The sequence below is a fragment of the Protopterus annectens genome, chromosome 4.part0 (assembly GCF_019279795.1).
Source record: "Protopterus annectens isolate FY-2018-M chromosome 4.part0, PAN1.0, whole genome shotgun sequence".
NCBI classification, from domain to species: Eukaryota; Metazoa; Chordata; order Ceratodontiformes; family Protopteridae; genus Protopterus; species Protopterus annectens.
Window position 1 is genome coordinate 948,110,704 of NC_056733.1, and position 17,741 is coordinate 948,128,444.

Consider the following 17,741-nt stretch of genomic DNA (forward strand, 5'->3'; position numbering starts at 1 on the left):
CGCGGAGTTGCCACTAGAGCAGCATCGGGCAGCGCCGGTTAAACAAGGTTAAACTCTTTCTGGCTCCAGAAAGTCTGTTCTTCAAATTTTCCCTTAGAACTGCTCTGTTAGGAACCTAAACAGTTTACACCTACACTAAAAAGTGCAGCACTTGTTCCAAATAACTTTTTCTTGTCAAAAACCTCAGCACTTGTCTTATAAGCATATCCCTTGTCTTATAAGCATTCTCTTTGCAGGTCAAGCACTCCTATATTATACAAATCTCTCACTAGCAAAACCCCCCAGGAGTGCCCACTTCCCTGCTAAGCCCACTACTCCTCTGTCTCATACCAACTCATAATTCTTTCTAGCATGTCGAAGGGTCAGATGCTGGCGTCCTCTCCTGCCCATTTGGTGAATCTGGGAATTCTGAGACAATGTTACAGTTGCCTCATGTACACGGACAACCATCTCCTCCTCCCATGTAACACTAACACTTGTGAGAGATGCAGCTATTTAGCCAGACTGGAGGCTGAGCTCTCTCAACTCAGGACTGGCAAGACCAGGCAGGAGGAGAAGGCAACTACACACACCGCAATACCAGTCTCACATAACTCAACCACACCACTGAATCAAACACATAAACACACTAAGACATACTCGGAGGCTCTGAGTAAAAATTTACCTAAACAGCAGAGGCCTCCAAAGCAGACACCCAAGCAACTGCAAACTCAATACACCACACAAACAACACATAAACAACAAAATCAGTGTGCAAAGCAGTCACTGCCCTTAAGGCCAAATACAACACCAAACATACTTGTCATAGGTGACTCCATAGTCAGACACACTGACGTCCCGCTCACCAGACTGAGTAAGGAGAAGGTCACAGTAAGCTGCCTGTCGGGCGCTAGAATCCGCCACATAACACAAGCACTCAGGTCTCTCAACAGCAGGTACAAACGACTCAGTCATTGTCCACGCTGGTGTCAACGACCTGAGGCGTACCTCCTTGGACTACATGAAAAGAGACATTGAGGAGCTCTCTGATTATGTAGCCCAGGCAGGTATGACCCTGACCTTGAGCAGTATCCTACCTTCACCTAGAATGATGCCACAATACAGTGATAAGATGATCAGCTTTAATAATTGGCTTAAATTCTGGTGTCATTCAAAGGGGATCCAATGTCTGTCTGCCTGGGATGACATGCTGGACAAGCCACGCTGCTTCGCAAGGGACGGCTTGCACATGTCACCCCTAGTCTTCCGGATATTGGCAAAGGCTCTTGCCACCCCCATAGTGCCTTTTTTAGGCAAGGCTCAAATTCTAAACCTACCACCCTAGAACACAAAAAGTAAAAACTAAGGGTAATGCTGCTCAATGCCAGAAGTCTCAATCTCAAGATGCACGCACTCGAGGCCCTTCTCAGTATGGAGAACATCGATGTCTGTGCTGTGACAAAAACCTGGTTCAAGGCTCCTGAGAGCACCCCAGCACTAGCAGGTTTCACCTCATATCATGCGTTCCGGCCCCAAAATCCGGACAACACCAAGAAAGGAGGGGGGTGTCCATATTCATAAAGGACACCCACACCTCAAGGTTGGTGGCAACGCACGATGCATCGGAGACCATCCAGGTGCAATTAACCATAGGCAAAACTGCTCTGCAATTTGTAGCATGTTACAGGCCACCCTCTCAAACTCAGGAACCTCACATGGCCTTCCTGAAAACAATGGAGGGGATAAATGTATCTCCAAACACCATCATACTAGGTGACTTCAACTACCCTAATATAGACTGGGAACACTACTCAAGCCCAAACACTCTAGCCCAAAGGTTCCTGGAGTTCATAAACTCAAATGCCATGGAACAACTAGTCACCATCCCCACAAGAGGAGAAAACATACTTGATCTCATCATCATGAACATGGGATCACAATGTTCAACACCGAAGTATACCCCTCACTGGTGAGATCAGATCATAAACTAATCTCGCTGGAGGTCCTCATCCTGCCCCCACCTGAAACAAAAAAGACCACAGTGAAAAACTTCTCAAAAGCCGACTTCACACTTCTAAAAACTAGTGTGGTCTCCTTTAAGGCCCCTGAGCCAGTGGTAAACATTACTCAAACCGCTGAATCACTTACAAATGCCTTCTACCAGCACCTACAGGACTGCATGGATCAGGCAATCCCAAACAAAACTAAGACTCTTTGTACCAAAGGCAAGCGTCCAGTCTGGTGGACCCCAGCCATAAACAAGCTCTACAACAAAAGGAGGAAGCTACTACAAGATAAAGCAAAATCCTTGAAAGGTAAGACACCTTTGATCATTATAAGTAAAAAACTAAGGGCTCTCATAAAATCATCCAAGGCAAATTTTGAGAGAAAAATCGCCAAGGATTCAAAAGACAATCATAAGGCCTTCTTTAGCTATGTTAGAAACCTAGGAGGAAACTCCCAGATATGCTCAGAATTAGTTCAAAATGATGTGAAGATTACTGAACCTACACACATTGCCAACATACTGGCTGACAGGTTCAGTGCAAACTCCCCCCCCCTCCCCCCAAAAAGGAGAGATATCTATACCAGAGGATTGTAGCCCCCCAAACATCTCCAACGCCCAGGTGAGAACTGCTCTCTCCAAAGCAAAAAAACACAGCATCCATGGGACCAGATGGTGTCCCCGGCTGTGTGCTCCATGAACTCAATGAGGAATTAAACCCGCAGTTAGGACAGCTGTTTAATCTCAGCCTCACCTCAGGATACGTACCAAGGAGTGGCATGGCGACTGTGGTCCCACTTCACAAGGGCGGTGCCTCCACCGACCCTGGAAATTACCGTCCCATTAGCTTGACAAGCCTTATCTGCAAAGCCATGGAGAGGATCATAATGGAACTCATAAATAAAGACATAGGGAACTTGCAGACTTTGGATCCAACCCAGTTTGGCTTTGTCAAAGGCAGATCATGCCTTTTAAACTTGGTTGACTTTTTCGAGACAGTCACCAAGGCCATTGATGAGGGAAAGGCAGTCCATACAGCCTACCTTGACCTGGCAAAGGCCTTCGACACAATACCCCACTCAGGTATCATCAAAAAACTCATCAGCTTGAATGTAAACCCATACATCACAAGATGGGTAGCAAACTGGCTAAGTGACAGAACCCACAGGGTCAGAGTTGCTGGAGCCATGTCAGACTCAAAGCCTGTCACAAGTGGTGTCCCACAGGGCTCAGTCCTGGGTCCACTCTTGTTCGGCATCTTCTTTTCTGAAGTACAAGCAAACACAGGAGGGTTATGGCTTGCTCTGTTATCCTAGGGCACAGCCCACTGATCCCCACACACAGGGCCCCTACATGGTTCCTTGTCACAGATGCAATTTTTGCTCTTACATTCAGTCTGATCCCGTATTTGTTTACCCATATGGACTTGGCACATATCACATTCGGGTCAGGGGTAGCTGTATGTCCAAAGATGTGGTGTACTTAGCATCCTGTACCTCGTGTTCTGCCTACTATGTAGGAAAGACGAATTGTGTCTTGAGAGATCGAATACGTGAACACGTATATCACACTAGGAAGGGTCATCTTTACAATGCCTTGGCCAAGCATACACAGGAGAGGGGTGCCGAACATTACTTTAAGTTCAGGGTTTTAGAACAGATATCATCCACACACAGGAGGGGAGACATTGAGAATCATACGGAAGTCAGGGAGATCAAATGGATCATCAAGTTCAGAGCTGATGTATTACCAGGGCTAAATGGTAAAGTACCTTTACGCCCACTCCTCAAATCCAGGAGATTAGGACATCAGAGATGATGCTTTAGCATATGTATTAATTTTTAATTTTTTATTTTTTATGTTTTATTTTTTCTATTTTTATTTATGTATTAGATACAGTAGGCAGTATGAGATACACATGTTTTTAGCAGTTTTAGTATATGTCATATGTATTTATGTATCTATTTGTGATTTATTAAGACTATCTCCCTTTAAGGAAAGTTTGTGGTTTTGGCGCTTTTTTGTGTATTTAAATCAATTGATTTAATGGATTTTTACAACAAGGTCTGAAGAAGCTATGTTTGCGAAAGCGCTTACCTCTTAATTATACAATAAACCTGGTTCTTTAAGTGCTTTGACGTTTTTATTTTACCAGAAGAATATCTGCTTAAGCTTTAACGTTTTAGAGCCGTTGGAAGTATTTTTGCAGCCCTTCATTGTTTTGCTCAGCGGTTATTTGATTGGTTTTATTTCGCTGTTGCCGTTTTCCGCTGAGCATTAACTCCAACAGACTTTTTATTCATATGGTATGCATTATGTTGTATGTCAACATTCTTACTGGTAGCTCCTGCATTTACCCATTGAAAGCATGCAGAACTGTTAATCATTCCTTAGTACTAGCCATACTGCCTGCTTGTGAAATAAAGTCAACTAAACTATCTTAGTTTCAAAGCTACCTGGCTAACTTATCTATATGTAGTTATTTATTATTCTACTCCGTAACTACTGGAATATCCTACCATTCCATTGTTGACCTACCTTCATCTACATAGTAATCAACAAAATGTAGGAAAATGTTTGCAAAATAGATTTTAACATGCAGAATATTCAACTCTACTCTGTTTCTGACTTGCAATAGTCAGAATTTTAAGTTACAAGAAGCCTTCCTCCACCTGCAGATTTGGTAAGGCAACACAGCTTCACTACTAAATCATAACACACCCATGACATCATAGCGCCCACAATATCAAACTTGCCAAAATGAAATACTGTAATTGAAATTACAGAAGAGTTTAAACTCTTTGGATTGCAAACTGACTACAAATTGCACTTTGCAAAGCACTGTAACTCTGTCACCTCCAAAAGGAACTAGCTTGTAGGAAGGTTGCAAAGCCTGACAAGATTTCTTATTAATCATCCAATGAAAACGATTGCCTGCAATTAACTTCATATCTCATTATGGAAGCTGCCGTACTTACTGCCATGTCTGCTTGTGCAACATACAAAAGAACATCCTCATACAAAAAATATATCTTGCAAGTTCAGTACAAGACTTATCACTGACTCACTGTAAGAACCTTTAGCAGACTTGCATTAAAAAAGCAAAATTAAATCTGAAAAGTCTATACTTGTCCACAGAAGAAGTCTGCTCAACCATTTGCCCATCTTAAAGTGTCACCTAGTAGTTATATTAAGGACATACATTAACCATGGCTGGGCTTAAAAAGGTCCTCCCTGTGGTCATTAGTCTTTTAATCATCAATTAATGTATGTGGATGAACACCTGCCAGTATCTGTAGCAAAGCCAAAGCAACTCATTTGTGTGTGAACTTCAAGCAAAGCAGTATAGAAATGTCTTCAAGGAAGACATTAGAGGTTATTGGAATGCTCAGAAATATTGCAGCTGTACAGTCGATAATCCCTTCTGATCATCATGGCGTTTCTTCTAGTACATGACTTCTCAGCATTTCATCCTAGTTTACTTCTCTCAATCAGCTAACATTTTCAGGCCCTCACCAACCTATTGTATTCTCCCCTTATTTTCATTTTATCTTGCTCATTCTTTCGTTTTCTTCTATTCTCTTTTATCTTCTGACATCTTACTTCACCTAGTTTTGTCTATTTTCACTTCACTTCAACCTAACCACACATGGCCAAATAACTGGTTATTTTACAGCTTATCCAAGCAAGGTCTGATCTTTTACATTCCTCTCACTATTATAATATTTAATGATTCAATAACATTGGCTTGATTCGGTCATTAACACCTATCCCAGAGCTGTACATCAGCTATAAGTATGACACTTCACACATTTCTCTCGCCATCTACTGAGCTCTGAGAAAAGGCAGCTACATTTATGGTAATTGTTTTTTTTCTATAGCAGGCTTACAAATTTATATAAAAAGGTTATTTTCCTTTAATGCTTGGAATAACTATAGTTTAATATAGCCAATTGTTTACTAGAGTTAACAAGCTGCTTTTTACCTAAAGTATTTAACTCCAATTTAAATAACAAGTCTCTCCACCTGTACATAATTGGTGTAACATCTTTTCTACCAATGCTCGCTCTACCAGATTACATAATTTGCTTTAATTCATTGAACTGCAGTAGTTACACACTGTTTGCTGATGTATCCACTCCTTTTTAATTGTTGATTTGCCTATTGGTTAGCAATTACTGTTTACACATATTATCAATTGCTCAGACATGTCACAGATGTAAAACATATATTAACTTATCCTGTGACTGTTTCCTTGTCAGACTAGTTTCTAAAATGTAAATGTATTACTCTGTGTTGTAATGTGGTCTTTTTTTATCTGGCTTCCCCTGTAAATCAGCTCTGCCCAGTGAGTAAATAAATAAACTGATCATAGTATGATTGCTATATATTATAGTATGTAATGGTGATTTGTGCTGTTACACATTATCTTGGAGATCTCATTCTTTTATACCAATTTTGAGAAAATAAAGAGGCAGTCAGACAGAACTGAACAGTATTCAAATACATGGATATCCTTTGTATATCTTGGGAGAAGCGTACTGCACTCTTGGCCTTTACACAAGTGTATCTGTGAGGTAAGGCTGTATCTACAGTCTGTGGTCAACAAAGGTGAGACCAATACTATACGTGGTATAAGCAAAAGAACATAAACATATTGGTGGCGGCTCCATCACATTCAGACTAATCATTGGCATTTCACAGTTTCACTCATAAGTTAATATTCAGTTTTGGCTGCTGAATACATAGATTCCTTACACTTGTTGGTGGATCAGGTTTCTTGTGTAACTGTAGCCATGCAGTTTATATAAGTGCTTTTATTCCCTGATAGAGTCGACTGCACTGCCTCCTGTGCAAATATGCAATATGTTTGATATTGTCTGGATAATATCACTGTTGAAGACGATCTGTTTATTATTGATACTGTCCAGACAACGTTCTAGTCCCGACCGAAAAGTAAGTAAAAAAAACTTCACTGCCTAAGAAATAATGGGTCTTTGGCAGTACTTTGGGTGATGATGGAATTATACATCAGTGTTGCAATTTTTCCAAGGTATTGACATTGGTGTGTGTGTGTGTGTGTGTGTAACTGAAAATACCACTGATATTCTATGCCAAGTGAACATTAATCGCTGATGAAATAGGTACTGTAGTGCAGCAGGTGGTTGCTGTAGTAACATGATAAGAACTGACAGTGATGGTTTCCTTTTCAGATAAGGAAATCTATCAAGACAATGCTGACATGCTGCAAAAGCAATGGTCCCAGTTATACTCACAATAAAGGTATGTTCTCTGTTCAGAGCTCAGAGCCTCAACAGGTTTCCCACCTTTTGACAAACTCCATAAAACCTTTCCCCTGAACCATTTTCCTAAATCAGCATTGAAATTATCCATTCTAGAAGCCTCTCTAAAATAAAAAATAAAAAAGGACTACAAGCCTTTCTAATCCCTAGTGGTAATTCATTCCATAATTTACCTGCCCTATTGTGGATACATGAAACCAAAAATGTATTATTCCTAGTACCATACATGTGGTGGCTTGTTTCCATACCAAGAAAAACCAGCATAGTGACATTGTTCATACATTTATACACAATTATAAGATAACCTTGGACCAAACTGCACCATACTGAATACAGGGATAATGGCTCCAGTTGAGTCCTGCTCTTTAGATGTTTAGCTCTTTGTATCGGTTTAGAGTAAATACTTCTACATTTTTCCCAACCTTATCCATTGTGAACAATTATAGGTACAAGCAGTTCTACAATATTTTACATAAGGCCTTACAACAGCCTTATAGATGGGAACCAAAACTGTATCGAATCACATTTTATTACTACTTAACTTCAGTCTTGTACTTGGGACCAACGTTTCAATATTAAGTGCTTATCAATTATTGCCAGTAAAACTTTGCCGTTTACAATGATCGTTCCTTTCGGTTGCTATAAAAATGGTCCACAATGAATGATCGTTCTAAACAGCAAACTTTTAACGGCAGGAGGAGTTGAGAAGCACTTTATTGAAACATCTAACCCCTGTAAAAGTTATATCTTAATGTGGTGAATTTATAAGTGTAACGATCGTGCGTAAAAGACATATGTCATATGGCAACGTAGTGGAAAAGGAACACTCGTGAGAGGTTGGATTTAGTGTCTGACAAGGACACTGGAAACATACCTTTTAACTTTTTAAAGCAGGAAATCTGGACAAAAACATATATAAACATAGGGACTATTTTAAAACCTTACTATTACAAATTAGTCAGTTGATGGAATTACAGGTTCTGCATTATCATGAATTTAATTAATAAAGGTCATGAAGTTTTAAAAATAAATGCCTGTCAGTAATGTCTAACTTCTGTCCTGAAAGATTCACCACTAATGCGCCAGAAAAGCACAATTTTGTGAAAAAAGATCAGAAATAATAGACAAAATTCATGGATATTGTACGAAAGTCTGTACAGCTGAGAGGTATGAAAAAATACTGAATTGAATGCAAACAGCAGAGCGGGACCATTCAGCAGTTATTCACTGTAACTGCCTGCTCGGGTTTACAGCTGAATATATCAGCACATATATATATAAGAAAGAATTTATTAAAAAAAGACAGTTAACCAACATGACAATTTAGAGAAACTTCACTTACTGACCAGCTGAAAAAATTATTACATGTGGAGACAGGATGTGAGGAAAGATGCAGCAAATCGTTAACCCAATAGCAATGTGAGAGGAATACAAAGCTAAGACACATTTGAGATTCGGAGCCAAAGCAAGATTGGAACAAAAGATATACAGGATATTTATAGGCAAATTGACACTGTGGGTGGGAATTTGAGTGACGTGAACAAGTGGGCATTACTTTAATGGTCTTTAGTGTCGACCCAAATTATAAACACTGGGATTGTCCCTTTAAGCTGAATCCTCAGAAGTGCAAATTCAGGCTACGAGAAATTACATGTTGGTCATTTGTTTACCAGTTCAGGCTTATGACCAAATCCTTCCAAGCAGACTGTAATTCTTGAGATGCCAGCTTCAGACAATGTTCAAGTCCTACAACATTTTCTTGGCATGGTTAACTGCCTAGACAAATTCATTCCAGATTGAGCCAACTTTCAGCACCTCTTAGAGAGTTGACCCACAAAGATGTGTCTTGGTCTTGGTTAGAGCAACACCAAAGAGCATTTGATGTCCTGAAACTGAGAATTGCCAGTCCACCCACTCTCAGATACTATGATGTTCACAAACCAGTAACTCTTTCTTGTGATGCTTCAAAATTTGGTCGTAGCGCAGTCCCTCTTCAAGAGGGTAGACCAGTAGCCTATGCATCCAGAATTCTAAGCCAAATTGAGACACAGTATGCGCAGATAAAGAAAGAACTCTTGGCATTTGTGTTTGCATGTTTAAAATTCCATGATTATATTTATGGTTGGCCTACTGTTAGAAATGAAACAGATTACCAACCTCTAGTCACTAGTTTGAGAAAGCCTATGCATACAGCTCCAGGCAGATTGCAATGCATGATGTTGAAATTACAAAAGTATAATTTCAATCCTTTCTAGACAAAAGGCAAACTCCTATATCTTGCTGATACTTTGTCCATATCAGCCAGAAATACCACTGAACAGCATGAAAATGAGAAACTTGATTTTGAACTCGTGGAAGACAGAATTTTTTCTTCCATTTGTCTTGATGAGCTTAGCAGTCACACAGCCTCAGATCCAATTTTTCAGAATTTCAACCACTTTATCAATCAAGAATGGCTGTCAAAGCAGTCTTTTTTACCAGTAGACCTACAACCATATTTTCCTTACAAAGATGAGGTTTTGTTTGACAATGGTATCATCATGAAAACTCCAAAAGTGATTGTTCCAAAATCCTTACAAGAGTATATTACCATTTTGCATTGTGGTCATTAAGGAAGTGATTCTATGAAAAGAAAGGTGAGAGGACCAGTATGTTGGCCTTCTATATCAAAGGATATTGAAAGAGTGCTTTAATCTTGTTTTGTATGTAATAGTACTAAGCCATATCAACAAAAAGAACCACTTCATCTAAACCAGATTCCTTAACTACCTTGGTCAACAGTAACTACAGACATTATTGATAAGTCCAGCAAACTGTTCAATCCATTATGAGAAGGGGAAATAGTGAGTATGCAGACGTCCAAAGGTTTTGATCGGATTGGAGTGATGAAAAGTGTATGTCCAGAGCCGAGATCATATATTGTGGAATCACTAGGAGTTAAATTTAGGTGGAATCAGAAACATTTAATACTGGTGTCTGAGCCTGTATTACAGCATCTTGCCTGTGAAAAAGACTCTAGATCTTAGAGTGAGTTATTCCGTGTTCCAGTTTGAGGACATTCCAGCAAATATCTCTGTTCCTGATAAGATTCCCAAAACTCCTGAAACAGATTGTTCACAAATGACTGTCCCTGTTGCTAAACCCAGTCCTAATTGCTATATCAATAGATCAGATTGCATTTCCAAACCATTTTCCAGATACAAGGCAATTTGGACATGACCGTTGTATTTATTTCTCAGTGTTTGTATAATTGCTTGCCTTTTTCAGATGTCATTTTCCTGAGAGCAATTCATTAAAGAGGGAGAATGTAGATCATGTATGTATACCTTTAAAAAGCTTTCCATGGGTTTGCACATGTGTATAAATACTGAGCACATGCGAGCCAGAGTGCCATTTTGTAGAGAGCTGTTGAGATGTAAGCATGCATGTATGTAATGGTCTGTCAGTTAACCAGTTCATTTATATTTTATGTTGCTGCTATCCGTCCTGAAGTGTTTCCATATAGTAAAGCGTATAAATGAACTATCCCACCTGTTCATCTTGAATCATAACATAGGATGAGTGACAGTGACCATCTCCCAATTCATACAAAAAGACGTCTCACACATCCACTTAAACAACGTGTTTATAGAACACACAACCTGTCTGAGTAAAACCCAGAAATATTCATTACTACTCCATCATCTATTAACTGGAACAACATAAAAAATCCTTCCCTTAGATTATGCTGTAATGAATTCCGTCCAACTTTTGTAAATATCCTAAATAGCGTTGCACCTCCTAGAAGGAAGAGTAGAAAAAAATAATGCAATTTGGCTATCAGGAACGCTTAGAATGTTAATGCGGGATAGAGAAAAGAGTGACAAGATTCCAAATGTAAAACACCACAACATCTAGAAACCTTTAGAACTCTGCAACCACTCTAAAAAGCAAATGAAGGAAAACAACATTTACAACAATAGTAAACACAAGCCTAAAAACTTCTGGTCAGCCATTAAAGAAATCTTACATCTCAGCCAACAATTCAACCCTAACCCCACTCCAGATTGAAAGTGCAATATAATTCAACTCTTACTTCACAGATAGTGTAATGTTCCTAACTAAGGATTCCCATCCCTGTCCAACAGCCACATATCAACACGTCCATTTTCACCTTCAAACCAGTGCCCACAGCCTATATAAAACTACTCTTAAGGTGACCTTCCAAGTGAGTACTTTAAAAGAGCAGCCAGTAGCATTGCCTACCCTGCCTCATTCCCTGTAAATAGGTCCATGAATCCCCATGTTCCCTATCTCTGGAAAACGTCTGACATTATTTCTCTGCACAAACGAGGAAATTCAACAGACATTGGCAACTATAGACCTATAGCAATCTTATCCCCTCTCTCCAAAATACTTGAAAAATGTATTTAAAAATAATTCATAGGTTCATATGTAGGTACTAGGCTATTGGCCCTAGGGCCTATATAAGCCTAGCCAAAAGGTACCCTGGCTTTTGCCACCCAAGAAAATTATTTTCCTGTGCCCCTGTCAAGCAGAGCCACAGAAGTGATCCCTGTGGTGAATTTCCTATCTTCCATCCAATCATCAAGATTTTTCTTGAAGAGTGCTAATCAGGAGCTTTGTTTGATATAGATAGGTAGTTTGTTCCAGAGTATGGGACGTCTCTGGGACAGGAATCTATCCCTCCAGCATGTCCTGTTTATGGTAGTGACAAGGTTTAGGTCCCTAGAGCGTGTAGCTCAGAGGGATTGGGATTTCTTTATGTGGAACATTGATAAACTATCTCTCGGAGGTAGAACTCCTACCCTCACTTCTAACCTATATAGATGCCATCAATAAAGCTAAACATAAAGGAAAGCTAGTATTATCCTTATTTATAGACTTGTCAAATGCCTCCAACACTTTGTCACAGCAAACATCTGCTTAAAATGTCATTAGGTCTCTCTCACACCACCTTTCTGTGGTTCAAAAGCTACCTATCCAATAGGTATCAGTCAGTAAACTGTCACTCCACTCTGTCCATATCTCCCAGTCACCATTGGTGTATCACACAAGGCTCTATCCTTGGTCCCTTCTCAACACATCCACATAACAGGCCTCCCTAATTCAGTATTCAAATGACTTCACACTCATTCCAAAAAAATGACTCAGGAAGCATTAACAGCCACTGAAACATGGCTTTGTAACTCACATCTCATGCCAAACCCTAAAAAGACAACTACTACTTTTTTCCCCAATCAGTCTCTCAGGAAAAAAACAAAATTTAAAGTCTTCTTTCAATCTTATAACCATTTATGTCACTTTTAATAACAAATTAGTAGGGATGATAATCTTGACTTTGACCTGCATATACAAAATTGCATAAGAAAACCTCATCAAAGACTAGAGATGCCTTATAGTGACAAACACTTTCTCACCAGTACAATTAAAATGACACTTGCCCCTACCTATCTCCTCCCCACATTTCTCGCAGACACTGTCTTTTGACACTGATGTCATTCATGCACGCCCCTGCACACTGAGGGATCCACTGGGTATACTGACAATGTGTGATGAAGTCAGCATGTACAAAAAAAATGAAAATAAAAAGCAAAACAAAATAGAGATTTAAAGGGGTCACTAGGAATTCATGGCATCTTATTATTTCAACCCCCAAAATGAAAAATACCAAGGAATTTGGTACAGTTGAAAGTTATGCAGTTTATGGCGCTCCCATGATTACTAACCTTCAGGCATGTCAAAAATCAAAACTTGAACAATGCCCTAACAAAGTTTCTAAATTTGCAGCAAATATCCCTTTTAGAACCCGCCACTGTGTAGCACTCCTTCTTCTTCTTGAGGAACTCCGGTCTGCTAATGATTGGCAGTAGATTTTTATGGTGCCAAGGTGCCAGCCTGATACCCAACCTTCAACGAAGGCATGCCCATTTACGCATGTCTTTCGAACGCCACTCGACTGCGGGGAGGACATGTAGACTCCACACAGAAGGCACTCCAGCTGAGAATTGAATGGGAGAACCTCTTGCTGTGAGGTGACAACGCTACCACTGCATCACCGCGGCTTACTCTCAGCTAACATGTATGCAGTATCTTTCTGCCAATAAAAATTATCCAGAATCCATCTGCTTTCCCAGCACTAAATAATATTTTACACAATTATGTTCCCAGTCAGTCAAAGCTAGCCATGTTGTACCCTAATTTCCACCATCAGCACCTATTGCCCCTGTCCAAAAGGGACAAGGTGGAACCTCTAGGATGAGTTTACCGTTACCCATCCTATTGTCTAGATTGTGTTTGAAGAGCGCAGATAGGGTGCTCTGTTTGACATAACGAGAAAGCCTTTTTCAAACGCGTGGTAACCTCTGGGAAACAAACCTATTTTTCCTACAAGTTCGAGTACAGGTTAAGGTTTTTTTTATATAGCAATCTGCGCATCATTCTACTTGCAAATATACACCATCTCTTTTTCTCTGTATATTACTGAAACATAATATATACTAATACAACAATAAACTAACTAGTATTGACAACACAAACTTGGTCGCTTTGCTTTAACACATAAAGCAAAGCTTCAAAAATACTAAAAAAAAAAGTTTGTCAGACTAATATTGATATAAATAGAATTAAATTACTAAGCGCAACAAATAGCTAGTGGACTTTTCTTTTTAATAACATGGCAACAACACATGTGGCACTATAGCAGAGAAAATCAGAATTTCAAACATAACAGTCTAATCTATTGCACTTTGTTGTAAAAGACGGAAAGGAAACTATGATTAGAGTTATGAATCATAAACAACGCATTCTGGGTATGTAAATCACGCATACGTCATTCACTTTCGTTTGTAAACGTGTTTACGTCAATTTCTGGTGTCAATCAAGACTGGACGCTCAGAGTGACGTTTCTCTCATTAATCCTTGATTATTTTTGTTCATTCTCCAACTATCTATTGTCTAAATGCACGATTCGCTTTGTGAAGAAGTCAGAAATCAAACTCATGAACAGTCACATTTTGCATGACCGATAGTTTGAATGATTTGCACGTCGGTGACAAACCAAAGCCCCTTTGCTGAACTTTTTTGAGGCTGATAAATGAACGTGCATGCAAAGTTAGTAAATGTATAAGTGCACATTAAAATTCCATGTAACAGGAAAGTACAAGAGTGAAGTTAGGAGAAAAGAAACTTCAGGGGTGACTCAAACTACCTGCAGGTGAGGGTAGACTTGTACAGGTATCAGTAAGAAAAGCTGCAGTAATAGCTGGAGTTTGAAATCATTATGCTATGCAGAAAAGAACATGCTAGAATGATGTAGGTGGTGGCTTTGTTTCTGCTGAAGTGCCATAGCCGGCTTTAGGCACCAGCGAACCCTGGGGTCGCTGGGGGCCTCCTGTTCCTGGGGGGCCCCCAACCACAGCAAATTATCTTATCTTAATATTTTGTAACATGTCTGTCAGACCAACAAAAGCTAGTACAGCTGCCCTTGTATAATTAGTAAACCGGGTGGGTAGTAATCACTCTTGTTTATAGTTCCTCTAAAATTCTCTCTGGTTATAGTAACAGTGTTTTATCAAGTAACAGGCTTCACAATGCCATTTAATATGTTTTACCACTGATATATTGTCCCTGGCTTAGTTAAGCCCTGCTGGTGGACATTCTCTTCACTAAAACTAATAACATAGCCAATTTTAGGTACCTGTTAATACTCGTGGCTGCAGGGGGTCACCTTAGTCATCCTTGACTATTTGGGGGGCCCACAAAAGCTGCTGCTGGTTGTGGAAAATGAGAAACATGTACTAATTTCCTGATTATTCTCTTTAACCCGAACAGGGTCGTGATATTTCCCTGTTAGGATAAAGCTGATCATGGCTTCTGCTCTCAGTCTCACACATGCTAAAACCAGACCTGCTGAGATGTGTGTCTGTGTGTGTGTATATGTGTGTGTGTGTGTGTGTGTGTGTGTGTGTGTATATACACAAAGGTGCTGCAGGCTATGCTTGAGGAGCTGGGGATTGTGTGATTAATACTGCTTTAATTTTCATCACAGTCAAACCTTCAAGGTGTGCACAGCAGGTCATTATAGCATGTGTTTGGGTTGGGGACAGTGTGGTCATTGTTTCTTTTACTTTTCTCACAGACCTCAGAAGTGTAAAATGAAGGTTAATATAGTTTGCGTAGGGCCAGTGTACTGTCTATGAGCAGCAAAGTAGAATACACTATTTTTTTTTTCAAATTTCTCCCAATCACACATCAGGAATTTATACAGGTGGCTGCCTTTGAGGGTTATGGGTGGGAAATTAAGAGTTACATATGCGTATATGTATGACAGCAGTCACTTCAAAATCAAATACATGAGTGTGGCAGTTTGAACTTTTGCTTTCATCCCAGTCTAACACCGGAGGGATGCATAGGCAGTGACTGTCTTTTTTTTTTTGGGGGGGGGGCAGATTTCCAGATAGGACCTGTGTATCCTCACAACAATTGTCTTGCTAGTTTCTTGTGAGATACTATTTTTTCAGTTTTGAAGATTAAGCCTTGGGCAGAGCTTATGCCTCCCTTGAAAGAAAAAAAAATAAGACTGAAATTCTTTTCTTACTCATAATTATTGTTTAGGCCACTCATGGATGAAAAGGATGGAGAAACTGCTCTAAAGTGGATACTAGAGAATCTATAGCCCAGTAGCTTCTGGGGGCACTGTGCTATCATGATCAAGAAAGGTATGTTGAAATGATGCAATGAAAACTGAAGCTCAACAGCAACACTGGATTTCTTCCCTTAATCATAATTTCTGTTCAAGCCATTGTTGGTGAAGAGATTGTGGAAAAAAAAAATATATATATATATATGGCCTGAAGTGCATTTTAAAGTCATGAATTCTTGAATAAGCTGAAAAGTAAAGCAAAATGTCAAAAAAGGAAGAAAAAAGTAATCTGCATAGTATGGGGACCCCAAGATGGGGGAACAGAGTGGAGCACTTCAGGATGTGTGTGTGCGTATTTGGGAAGTAGTGGGGGGGGGTGCTGAAACAGTAGACAGTGCCGGAGGCACCATTTCACTTAAGTTCAGCCCTGTACATAAAGTTGTTATAATTTATCATTGTTGCAGCTAAATGTCAGTCACTGCAAATGTTGTTTTGTGAGATGTGTCAACATAGTGTGGTACATATGCCTGTTGTAATGTAACAGCATTGTAGCTACAGGTCACTCTGTGCATACTATTCCTAAAATGTTGCAGTATGAACTAAAAGCTTGTTTAGGAGAGGTGGCAGTGACAGATTGATACTTAGACTGGAAGTGCCTAGGGGGCCCCCAACTTGACATTTGCTGGGGGCCCCCAAAATGCTAACACCGGCCCTGTGAAGTGCACATTGAATGTTAAGCTCACTTCCCACTAATATTTGTGAAAATGTTTTTAAACAGAGTCTGCAGAGATGACGTGGCTGGGTGCTATCATTCAATCACCCCCTATGTGGAACTGCTGCAATGTGAAATATTCCTTACAAACCAGCAGTGTATACAAAAAGTGACAAATGTTAAATTCAAAAAAGTGAAGTATTGTTAAATATGATAAACAACCCTCACAACTAAACATTTTAGGCAATACCCATCTTCAAATTGGCACTGTAGACATGATCTGAACATCTCACAGCAAGAGGTTCTCTGGTTCGATTCTCGGCTGGGGTGCCTTCTGTGCGGAGTCTGCATGTCCTCCCTGTGGTCGCATGGGTTTCCTCCAGGTGCTCCGGTTTCCTCCCACATCCCTAGGACATGCTATAGGTGGATTGGACACTCTAAATTGGCCCTAGGCATGAGTGTGAGAGTGTGTGTGCCTTCCGTGGAAGGTTGGGTGCTGGGCTGGCAACTCCGCACCGTAAAACTCCACTGCCAATTATGAGCGGGCAGGTGATCCGCTGTGGCGACCCCTAACCGGGAAAAGCTGAAAGAAGAGAGAGAGAGACATGCTCTGAGCATCTTGGTCACCACCAACTCCTCATTTGCCTACCATGTAGATAAGTAGTCATAAAATATTTTTTTCTAGCCCAACTGATGCACAAAGGCATACTATCACAGTAGAGAGAAGTTATCATCCCTCTGTACTGTGCCCTGATTAGTATATCTACAGGTGACCAACATCAAATTGAATCAAGGGCCTGAATCACAAGACACTGTGGAGCAAATGACAATTGCTGTTTACCATAAGAAATCTTTGCCCGTGCACCCCCAGTGATTTTTATATTTTTGGGAGATTTTTTACTTCATGTCTGTGTGACTTGGAGTTTGTGTCTATATAGGTCTCCCGACATGGTAGGGCGGGGAGGCTTGCCCCTTACAAAAATAGCTTACAAGATGAGACTTTGCCATGTTGATATCTTGGACATTTGTGTTCAGCATTTTGGTTCATCAGTGTTTAGTAATTTCAGGTTTCATAGGGGAACTACTCTAGTCTGACCT